This window comes from Tigriopus californicus, chromosome 11 (assembly GCF_007210705.1).
Source record: "Tigriopus californicus strain San Diego chromosome 11, Tcal_SD_v2.1, whole genome shotgun sequence".
Lineage (NCBI taxonomy): Eukaryota > Metazoa > Arthropoda > Copepoda > Harpacticoida > Harpacticidae > Tigriopus > Tigriopus californicus.
Genome location: NC_081450.1, coordinates 846,115 through 858,951, shown reverse-complemented (window position 1 = coordinate 858,951; position 12,837 = coordinate 846,115).

Sequence of the window (12,837 nt, the reverse complement as noted above, 5' to 3'; positions counted from 1 at the left end):
AGTACAATCATATTTAAGGTTTTAATGATGCTTCGGGCTTGGCCTAGGTGGGGGAACAAGTGTTCCAAATAAGGTGACTCACCAACTCCGAGGGAACTCTTTTAGGGTTCTGACAAAGGCAGAGGTTATTTGGATCGAATCATCTCCAAGTAACACGTGTTCACCTAGAATACATATGTCCATATTTAGTTATCTCGTACACTGCACAACTTTCCAGTTTACGAAGTCAATATATTTGCCCCTTCTTGTATCTGGTGTTGACTGACGATCTAATCGGAAGTTCTGTTACTAAGGTCGTTTTGGTGGCTTTTTTTTTGAAGAAGTTGCTCTGAAGTGCTTCGTGTCGTCATAACGTAATTTGAGCCCTTTGGGCTGACTCTTACTGAAAGAAACTAGCTCAGTTGAGCTGACGATGATCGATATAAAGATGTCGGGATTAGTGTAATATGTTTGCACAAGGGACAAGGGATACTAAGTAAGATTTGAGGGCGGAATAATGGGGATGTATGTTAAAGTGAGGACCTGCACATATTCTAGTTCCTTTGGGGAGTAATTAAGATTCTTTATTCAGGATCTTTGGGGTGTAAATCCAGCCATTGATACTTTTTACAGGAGGATTGGACAAGATCAAAATTTATAAAGAGAAAAAAAATATTTTCAGAAAAAAAATAAAATTCCAAGCTATCTTAGATTAACAGGATTCATCTACATTACAACTTATCTTGGAAAAAAGCGTGAAATTTCAGCTTTCGATGATTATCGATGTATTGAAAGGTGAGGGTTTTATCTTAAAGTAAGAGCAATTTTCTGCCTGTTTCGATTGATGCAGCCGATAAAGAGCTTTGTCAGGAAGTAAAATAGGCCTCGTTCCGCTGGTGTCCACCCCCATGTTTAAGGTCTCCTTGATCCAGCTTCCGCTTATCCTAACGGACAACATCAATGTTCGTTACCGTTTTTGGTAAATATTTATCTTTTTGACCATGCATGGATCGATGTCGAGACTTGAGCAGTTACTACTACAAATGAAAACTTCTCCGTATAAACTGCTTACGAACGAGTATACCACAGATGGGCAGTGATCATTTTACTAGTAATAATATATTACCAATTATCAGCTTTGCCATTATGTGCTAAATAGCGTTTATGTTTTACCTCACATTTCATGTACATGAAAAATTGAAGAGTTGAAAATTGGGGGTGCATCTACACTGTTTAGTGTCAAGAAGTACAATATGTCCCATTGGGACATAACTGAAACTGGTCTGTTATGTTTTGTGAAATAATGAGATGGGAGGAAGCAACAATAAAAAAAGACGAATTTGGAGCATGATTTTAGCAATATATTAAAACATTCAACCCCTGACATAAAGTCATAAAGATGTTGGATCTGGCAGTACCATTTAAACAAAAACTTGTCTCAAGCATAAAAACAATTGAGATGTCCATTCTTGTCTCACTATTTGCTTATCCTTTTTGCCTAGAAAGATACGAAATAAAAAAACACCACTATGAAACAAAACAAAGCCTTTCTAGTGGCTTTATGCTTTTTCACACTTTTCGTTACACTGAGTTTGACAAATAAACAATTTGGGTTACCAAAAATAGAATAATTTGCCAAAATGTGCTAAGGATTATTTGGCACATTTCAGTCATTGGCTTATTAGGGACTACTGGGTAGGAGTTAAGCAAACTCTAGCGGCCAAAAAAAGGAAAAAGAGCGATAGTAAGGAAGAACCATCAATTTTTTGCTTCATTAAAAACTTTTGAAATCATGTGAAGACAGATACAAACAAAAGTAATTAAACTTCTTATGAATGATTTGAGTTTATGCGAGATTGTAAAATAAGAGTGATGAGTAGAAACTTTTTTACTGTGTAGTCTAGATATCTTGTCATTTAGTGGCATTTTTAAAAATTCAGGTGGTTTTGACCAAATTTCCGAAGAAATAACAATTTTGGTGTCTAATAATTCTAAAATTGGACATTTTTCTGTCAAGTTTTTGTACCAAAAAACATTAATAATGCATCTTAGCATATATTTTGTACTTTCAACCTTCAACAAGCCATTTGTTACGTTCGTTTTTGCTTAGGAAATTCAGCCCTGCCTCAAGTGGTGCGGTTTTTTTTGTTGCAATCCTGAACTTAACTTGTTAATAAACAACACAGTTCATGTAGTTCAACTTTGCATTGCATTTATCCAAATCTTGGCCAGGTTTTTTAGCAAGATAAAGTAATTGAAAGTGCAAAATATGAAAACCACTCTTTTTCTAACTAGTCTTCAAAAAATGCAAAAGAGTGTTAATAGTTTGTGGTATCTGAAATTTAGACCTTTGGGAAGAGGATGCATTTTAAGAAGTTGCAACATTGGCTTTAGTAAAATTTGCAACACCCAATTTGAGATTTTGTGACACAAGTACACCAAAATAAAAGTGCAAAGAAAATAATCCATTTAGTACAGCCTCTTTTCAACACAACTGGCCATTTAACTTCAGTAAGTTATTGATAGTTGACAAATTTATAAGATGAAGTATTGTAAACTTGATTATTTAGTAACATTGTTTTGAATAAATTGAAAATCAGTCATAAAAAATCAGTGATGTACAGAGTTTCACATTTCACTTACTATTGATTAGATAAGCAATAGCAATTCATAATAACTGTAAACCAAACAATCTCATTTTCTCAATGATTATCTATTATTATTTTTTAATGTTTTGCCTTTGGTAAAGAATTTATTTCATATTTCACCAAAGGCAGTTGAACATTTTCTTTTTGTTTTTGATTCTTTTTGGATTTTCAATGTTGCTGAATGTCTCATTCAAATTTACCACGATTTCTTGCTTGATAAATTGTTCAGGATGAGCTTGCATAGTTGGAAAACAGTACTCTTAATTCATTAACATCAATTGTTGTCTAGGGCTGTTAATTCTCTTTCTTTACAACGACACAAGAACGAACGTTATCGGAGGGTTTACTAACGCTTTTTTTCCTTTTTTTGCCGCGAGATGTCTCATTATAAAACAAGCAGTCCCTATGCCCACCTTTGAAAGTAACCCTTCTCACCTTAACAGGACCGATGAAAAAGATCAAATAAATAAAATAGAATAACTAGCGTCAACGGAATCAAAAATCGAACTAGATTCGCTAAGCCCAAAGCCGTTTTTGCAAAGGAACATTTTGGACCGACTCAAACTTGCTTTCCTTTCTGGAACTCCTCGTCCCACGGCCTTCTTATGAGCAATTCTCTCTTCCCACGTGTACTTTTATTCGGGGTGAATAAAAAGTTTTATCTATATAACCTTTGAACTATAATATTGAATGAGCTTAATGACGATTGGATTATAAAGCATGTTTTGAAAAGGTAGATGTTGTAATTTTGTCAATGAAATGCATCTCCATTGTAATTCGAGACTTGAAACAAGTTCACCACCCTGTGCAAGAGTGTGTAAGGAAGACCTTTATCAAGACCAAAGCACAAAGTCCAATACATGGAACGAGTGTGAGAATGATATTTTTTGCTTTCTGGTCTTGAACGTACTGTCCATCCAGGGACAAAGGATCTGTTTGGGCTTACTTAACGCCAAGTTACCAACCAGTTTACCGTTTGGTTTCTTTTTACTTCTACTTCTGTCCTCTGGGTGGGATCAATACTGATACCCTCTTTCCAGTATTTTCTACGGATAAAAAGGGAAGGTTAATGATCCCATTAAAGTGTCCAAGTATGCGGCACTCCTCGATACTTGAGCTAATCATTTTCCTCGGAGTTCACCCTATCTACGACAAGATCGCATGCTTTGGAAAGTTCCGTGGAATCTTTCCCCTCCTTTGAAAATGAGAAGGACGATCATGTGTGAGTGTGTGGATTCTTGAATGAGTGGGGCCTCTGGCAGGGTTCAAACTAGGACATAGTTCCATTCATTCTAGGAGAATAGGGAAGCCTTTAGGAGACTTCGACCTGGGCCAAACTATTTCTATTGGATCGCCTTGCCACAGCCCAGTTGTTGTTGATGTTGCTGTTGTCGATCTTGCTGTTATTGTTGTTGCCATGCTATTGGGCCAAGAGGCATTCCATCAAAATTGACTGGCTTTCATAAATTCCTGTCGAACCTCTCATGACGTCAATGGGCAATAAATTGCTTCCCACAGATGAGGAAGCATTCTCCTTTTAATAACCTCCCCGCCAAGCCAAAATTTACCCGGGTCCTTTGGAGGTTAGTATTGTACGGCTGTCAAGTGAAAAATCGTTCCAGCTTTGCATTTTCATGCACTCATTTTCGGGGGGACTAACTCTTTGTATGAAGGGTACTGGTCCGGGCTTGATATTCAAGCAAGCCCAAACATTGTTCCAAATTGGATGTTGGGGTAGGGAAACAAAAGATGAGAGCTATAAAGCTGGACGAGAAGCTAAGACAATAAGACAAAGTTTTCTTTGACAAATGCTATTTTCAAAAGATGAACCAACACCGTATTGTGTCGAATTCTTTTTTCTGGTCTTCAAAGAGGCCAAGAATGTAGTGTAGAGTGCCTCAGATGCGATTCGAATTTTCTTCTTTGTTGTTTTTTCACGGGCTTTAACAACCACTAAAAGGAATATAACCCCTTGTACTATTGATGTAAAAGACTATAATTTGTCTAATTGTTGCTACGTCAATTTTTGACAAAAGCTGGTCTAGCAACGAATTTGACTTGGCAAACCAGGCTATCCCTTGAATATAGGGTGATCTGGACTTTTGTTAAAAAAATGTCAAATTCTAACTTACATCCTGTTACAGGATCAACACCTACGTATTCCTTACGAATATTTGAGAGAAACAAATTGATCAATGATGGAGCCCGAAAAAGAAGAGAGGTGGACTTCTTTGTTCTATCCTGGATTCTCGATTGCTCGCAAAATGCATATCAAGCCTCATTACTAGACCTCAAAATAAAAGGTCATCTTTTTAACCGAACTATTTTTTTCAAAGTTGAGAAAAACGCGAGAAAAAGTTGTGAAAATGTGCACGAAAAGGTATAAATATACAAAAACAAGTGGCAATATTGCAAAAACAATTACTACAATGGGTAAAATGTCGATTTCAGCCCCTTTAAGCCTCTGTGGTGCTTTTTATCTGTTGCAAAATCTCGGCACCCAACTACTTACCAGGCATCAAGTTTACGTGAAATTAACTGTTTTTTGCAATGTTCGACATTAGGACACGTCTTCAATTGCTACAGATGTCACGGTAAACAATTGAGTCTCTTCTAGCGCATAATGTTTTGATGCTGAGAACGTTTTTGTTCACAAAATAGTTTTGGGTCGGATCAAACCCATGAAAGCAGATGTAGCTCAACTGCAGCTTTGCTTTTATTAGCAGCCTATCGCAAACCGAAAAAGGAGAGAGTTGAACTTGATCTATTCAATTCTTTGGTATACTGCATATTGTTTAGAATTTAAGTCGCAACAGGTAGACAGCTCATAATCTTTCTTTTGGATTATGCCGGGGATTACATTCTTTGCAGCAGTTAGTAAATCCAGGAAAAAAAACAAACCAAAAAAAAATGCTAAAAGGTTCTGGCTGAGGATTCAATCATTCATTTGATCATGCTGCACAGAAGTAAATAAAAAGGTCGCAAACAAGAAACAATAAGTTAAGACGAAAGCAGATAAGGACCCGAAAGACAAAAAAAAGGGCAAAAAAGTCCTAAAATGTGAAAAAGATTGAGAAATAGGTCGGAAAAGAGTCGAAAAAGTGAAAACAGGCCCAAAAAGTTAAAAGCGTTTTTCAGGTTTTACCTATTTTTCGAGGTCTACTCATTACACGTAAAACTTAAATCTGGGTTGGGACAAAGCTCATGGATACTTTTGCAAACATACGGTATCAAATACCTTTCGTACCTCCTCTAAATATTGAACATTCTTTAATCTCTCCAAATACAAGAGCTCTTTCATTCCATCTATGTTTCTTGTGAAACACCTTTGCACTTGGCCGACTTTTTGCAAACCTGCTGAACTAATTAGAGCCCAAATGGGCGTAAGTATACTCAAGATGGGTCTTATACAGAGTTAACATCGTGATAATATCTTTGGGCTTAAATATTCTATATATCCAACCGCACGTTGGAATTTCATTTTGTTCAAGTATGTCATCAGGTCAAAGAAATAGACGGTTATTTTCTTTCTTTAAAGCAAGGTATTCGGGTATACTTTTGTATTTCTCCTCCGTCAAATTCCGGAACTTTTGCCAATCATTTTAGATGTAATTGAAAGTGGACAGGCAAATGTATGCATAACTGAAAACAGATTTGATTGATTCAACACCTTGGACTAAATAATATCTCAGATGAAATCACCCAATCTACTATTATTTGGGGTATTGCATGTCAGAATAACCGATCTCATGACACAGAAAAGTTCTAACTGCAATTATTATAAGAGTCAAACAGACAAATTGATAAGGATAACAAAGGAATCAAAGACAGGCAGCTTCCAACCACATTACATCTCACTTGGACCGCTTGTTGAAGTGTTTCCAAGGAAGGTGTCTAAAGGGTCACAAAAATAGTTTATGACTTACGTCATGAGAGTTTGCTCTTAGGTTGTGAATTGTAGTTAAAATCAGTTACGAAAACATTAAACTAAGTTATAAGAAGGGTAAGAAAGTTGTAAGTCCATGGTTTTTTAAGAATTATGATGGTTTTTAGTGGGCAAATATTGGCTGAATATGTTTTTTTCATGAGCTTATTGCCTCTTGGGAAAGGAAGTGCAACTTCTATTTGGCAGGTTGATTCTTACAAATTAAAAAAGATTCCTAAAAAGTAGCCGAAGTTTAGGTTCATATTTTTAGGCGTTCTAAACTCAAAAAATAGGACAAAATATGTGATAAATGAATGGTTTGCCAATTCAGTTTGTCATACATAGTGAGAAGATTGATATTAGATATTAGTTTAAAGTCGCTCAGACGAGATGGTGGTACATTTATTGTGTTATACTGGATCAGCAATACGTTGTTCACCGAAAAACATTTGGTTTAGTCAGGCATCATTCTCGTGCTTCTACGTTTGTTTGTCCGCAACAGGAGAAGGCAGAGGAGAATGGGAAGGATTATTGGATCAGTCCATTTAGGGCTGAAACGAATGCACTCGAGTCTTTTAATCGAACTTCAAGATATGGAATGGACTCGAGTATCGTCATATATTTTCATATTTTTTCATTTGATTTCTTCAGAAAATAGGCCTCACTCTGTCACGAAGTGACTTTGAATTTCCGTCCTCGGTCAGGTTTGTTTTCAGGGGATTCACCGTTGATGCCTTCAATTCTTCACTTTTAAATGGTTCGAGGATGAACACCAAAACTCCCACTAAACGGCAATGGTCTCTTGACCGCTTTCGGCATTGCCATAGTTATTGCTGTGATCTCAAAACTTTGCTCCCATGGCATTTTCGGACATGAGCTTTTTTCCTTTGTCTTGTCTTGGGGAATGCAACCAACCCAGCTGCATTGGCCCAAGACATTTCGCTAGCATTCAAAGAGTCATCTTTGGTGCAGAGGAGGAGTGGAGGACTCAAGACCCCGTGGTTCAGTCCCTACCATCGAGAGCTGAGGGGTCAAATGCTCCAGAAATTGCGAAGCGCCAACACAAGCCAAACACAAGAGACTTGGAAGCAATATGCGATATCAAGGATTGTATACCACAAGTCTCTGAGGAGCGCCGAGTCAGCCCACCAAAGGTTGGAAGTGGAGAACCTGCTCTCTTCATCGGCCTCGTCCCGGATGGTGGACTTGTACAAACGTGCCAAAAAGCCCGCCACCCACGCGAAGATTCCCGTGAGTAAATTCCTCCTCAACTGCCAAGAACTGTTTTCATCAACATCGGAAACAATAGTGGGGGAGGTCCAGGGCTGCCCAGATGAACACCACCCACTTTTGCAGACCTACAAGGAACCCAAGATGGACGTGGCCTTCAAGAAAATGAAGAGCAAAGCCGCATCAACATCTAGGGTCTCTCCTTTCCAACTGTCACTTCTCCGGACCCAAGCCCTGCCAATCCTTCAGCATTTATTCAGCCTCGCCCTCCATTCTTCGTTCTTCCCACCAGAGTGGATGGAGTCAGCTATCATCTTCATCCATAAGAAAGGGCCCAGGGACATTCCAGACAATCATCGGACCATCGCCCTGGAAAACCCCTTCTTGAGGATGATGTCCACCCTTCTAGCTGCTCGCTTCTCCGGATTGGCCGAGGATAGGGATCTCCTTCCCCAGTTCCAATTCGGTTTCCGGAGAAGCCACTCTTCCACCTCGGCAGCTACTCTCCTCTATGAAATTGTGCATTCCAACATCAGCAACAAGACGAGAGTGTATGGATGCTTTGTGGATTTCTCCAAAGCATTTGATATGGTGGACCGAACGCGGTTACTCCACAAACTCCAACTATGGGGAATTCCGCGTTCAATCTTTTCAAAATTTTACTACTTTACGAGTTGACACGACCAAGAGTCGCAATCAAAGATTTATTATTATTTATTTATTTATCAATTTCTTTCGACCCCGTGATTTTAGGCCCTAAAACGAGCATATTAGCTAATTTTGTTTATATTTTCTGAAATATTCTTCTCGGGTTTTTATACTGATACAGGGGAATAAGTTCACCGTATGTGATAATCGATCAAATAAGTGGTCGCAACAATTGCCATTTTTTTTGTTTATTTGCGACTTTTTAGAAAATTGGGTAAATTTGTGGAAGTTGCTCAAATTCACCAGGTATGTTGCCGAAATTAGTTTTTCTAATGCCTTCAAATCTGACCACCTCAACTTTCAGATCTGAGTTTACTGGGGGCCATGCAGAAAGTGAAAAAGAAATGTTAAAGGATACGAAAATAAGTGAAGTCAATGGGTCACAGGGTGGTTGCCCTTAACCTTAGTTTAAAGATTTTATGCTGATATGCAGAGTAGTTTTTGCCAATATTCTATATTTAAAACCAAAGAAGACCAGTATATGTATAGGACTTTTATATTTGTAGCGAATACGTAGATGTTGTTGACCTGGTAACAACTTTAAAGTATTTTAAAGTAAAGCATTTAAAGTATAGCATGTTCACAAGGTTACCCTGCCTACCAACTCAAATTCGTTCGCATCCTATAAAGTTTCAGCGCGAAAAATTAAACGAATTCCAAAATCCAAAACAGAAAAATATAAAGATATGTTGTTTTTTTCTCTTATATCATTTCTCAAGACCTTTTTGAGGATAACTTTGTTACTCTTTATCCCACATTTTTGTAATATTTGCCAATTTAGTGGCTATCTAGTGGATTTTTTTCCTTTTTGTCTTCAGCTATTTCCTATTTTTGGGGGCTTAATTTGGCTGTTTTTTTGGTCAGAAATCTTCATCCCTACTCACCATATCTTCTGGGGACCGCTTGGCTGCACTAGCACCTCATGTAACTTTTTGAGTCGAAATTACAGTTGATATTAGTTCGGCCAGAAATCTTTGCCATTCAATTGGAATGGACGTTGAAATGAAAACGTTAATTCACTAACGTACAACACATGAATCCTTGCACAAAATAACCAAATAGCCAAAACGGTCTATAGCCGAGGTTGCATGAGTTTCAAAGTATTTGTACCGAGAAGATAAGGCTGAGCTCTAAAATAAATTGAATTGAACCGTCATTCGACCTATCCCAATCTAGAGGCTCTTTATTGGCATGAAAAGAGGTTACATTGAAAAGTTGGTTATGTCGGAGATACGGCAGGATTAAACAAAAAAGACTTGTGGATGCATTTAATGAAAGCGAATTACCTGAAATGAAGCCAATATGGATGACTAAACATTTTCTTATATTTGATTACAGAATATCAAGGGATTTAATGATGTACAGCTTTCGGTGGTCACACTTTTTTTCATTCTAAAACCGTTTTGACTGGTTCGAAACTATGGACCACAAATATCTGTTTTAAGGACATACTCCAGTAGAATTTTTATCATAATTTTCACGCCTGCATCAAAATAGGCTTTGTGCTCTTTTATTGCTAACAGCGCCCACGTAAATGTTAGAAGAATTGGGCCAATGGACCAATCCGATTGTTGGAGCAGAGCCTCGTTTCAATAGAAGTCGACTGGTGTCAAATGCAGAGCAAACAACGAGAAACGCATTTCAGTTTACTGATTCCCAACATTGAAAAAAAAACACTGCCAGTTCTAACTCTCATCCTGCGGATGGAACGAGTCATGGACTGGGAGTAGGTAGGTCAAGGTTTTAGAGCCGAGGACCCATTTGGCCAAAATGCAATTATTTGCACGATTTCACATCAACTACTCAATATTTTCTCTGATTTGGGCTCTGCATATTCGTATTGCACCCCAATTTTTTTCCTCCCTCTAACAATGAATTTTAGATTTGTTATAACATGCCTAAAATGGGTTGGGATTGTCCCAAACCAACTAATGTCAATCAAGTCCTCCTCAGGTTATATTTGACCCAAATGGGGTGCTTCAAGGCTAAGTTCTGGCTACTTAGGGGCATAATTAAATCACACGAACAGAGGAAAAGGAGGGCAAAAAAACATCAAAGCCTTTTCACTATTTCTCCTGTCTCGCCCGTCGTCCCCGGCATGTCCTAGGATTGGTCAGGTGAATGTACCCAGCACCAATTTCTTGTAACCTAGTGTAGGGTGTTCTCGAGGTTCTTGAACACCCAGAGTCTCTATCCAATGGTACACGTTGAACACCTTGGCCCAACTCATTCAGGTCGTCTACCGTTTCATGTGGAAGGGATACGGAGGTATATCCCTCTATGTGTGGTTGTGTGGTGTACACATCGACAACTAGCAAATCAGGGTCAGCGCTCCTTGTTCAAGGTAAGATATGTATCCCCGGGTTTTGGGGACCTCGAAATCTCTGGATGATCAATATTCAGTCCCTTATGCCAAAGAAAGAAACTGCTTTTGATATACAGTAACTCGACCGAGAATGAACAGAGGGAGAAAAACCTTCTCAATGGCGTCAATTGATGAAAGCAGAGAAGTCTTATCACGAAAGTAAAAAATGCCCATGGCTACGTTGTCAGTTTTTGATCAAAATGTCGGCAGCTTAAAGTTAAAAACTTATTTGGTCTTCTTTACTGCCTCTAGGAATGGAATCCCTTGCAATTGAGAATGAAAAAATTGCACTCCATATCCTTTTCAGCTTAATATCAACAAAATATCTGAACCACCAACAAATCAGAGTAGCGAATTTGGCTAACCCTTGAATATAGGGTTGACCAGGAAGTACCAAGTTTAGTTTGTCTCATGTTACTGGATCAAGGCCTACATATTCCTTATGAATATTTGAGGAGAGCAAGTTAAACAATGAAGTTAATGGAGAAAGAAGAAAGAAGTCCATTGTTCAAACCAACCAGGATTCTTGAGGGCTTGAGTTAGGTTCTTTTAGACCAAAAAGCAAACTTTATAAGGTTTTTTGATCACAAAAGGACACACAACGCATCTGTTAACAGAAACGTTGCTAAGGAGTGATTATTTTCAACAACTCAATTATCCTTAAGATGTTTCGCAAGTTTTAAACCAAAATCTTCATTTACTTTTTTCTGATCATTCTGATAAAAATGCAACACAACATAATAGTTCTGATTTGTTCCTCATTCCTATGGTGCACTATGCTGAAAAAGCATCTCCGGAACAGTCTTCCAGACGAAGCAGAACTTGAACCAAATGAGCAAAGATTCAAGAAAACCAATAAATAACCAGGTAAAGACATTACCCCTTTAAACAATCCCAATGCCAAGGTTTCTCCAAACTGTATATAAAAGTACTCAATCATAAATACTTACATACATCATTTTGTGACTTTGACACTAATCCTTTCGATTGATTGATGTGTGCTTTCCTTGCTTTACCAGTAGTCGAGTGCAACCTTAAAAATAGAGCCCCCTCAAAAGATTTAGAGGTCCGGAGTGGGCACGTCAGTGCTATGTACGCAGCATCCTAACCATCCCTAGTCACACACGTGGGCAATTGAAGCAACTCGAGTGCGTCGTCCTTTGGTTTATGCACAAGCTTGACGCTGAGTGCATAACGAACAGACACACTCGAGATGGAAGCAGAGTTCTGGCCAGAGAATCGCCTCACCTGCGCTCGGGAGTTAGGGAATGGCTGGGTCCCCGTGCGTATGAGGAGAAGCATTGCCTCCAATCTACGACTCCCAAGCCTCTCTTTTTAACGCTCGGGTATCCATGGTACACTACCTACAGTTCGTACGTAGATGCGCATCACGGCGCCCTTCGATATCACCCTCCCCACCGCACGTCTGCTGAGCTCAAAGCCCACTCGATCATATGCTTGATGAGGACGGTACACACCGATTTGAAGGAACCCACGTCCACTGTCCCTCGGGTTCCCCTTGAACCCCACCGACTGGTTGTGGTTCTCTCGATCTTCCCAATCTCGGCCCGCCGCCAATCCAGCATCTAGAGAATAACTCGGAATTCAGTTCTTCCCAAAAAGTGACAGGAAGCTGTCCGTTGGGGTGTGCCTTAGTTCTGTGAACTCATCCGCAACGTCCAAAGAGTGCATGCAACCATGTTATGAGAGTATGGCTCAAACCCGCGTGAAGTGATCACGGATCTGCTTCCATCCAGTCAAAATGTAAGACTCCGGCTGGGCTTCGGAAACGCTCGCTAAAGTGGTGATTCAGAGTGATATAGTGGCGGTTTTTTTTTTATCGTTCCATCCAGGATCGAGAGCAACTCAATTGAACGGGTCTCTCCAGGTTGGCCGGAGTTGGAAAAGGCCCATCGGTAAGGAGGAGATACTCCTGAATGAACGGACTAAGGTTCTCCGAAAAAGCGTAAAAACACTCACGC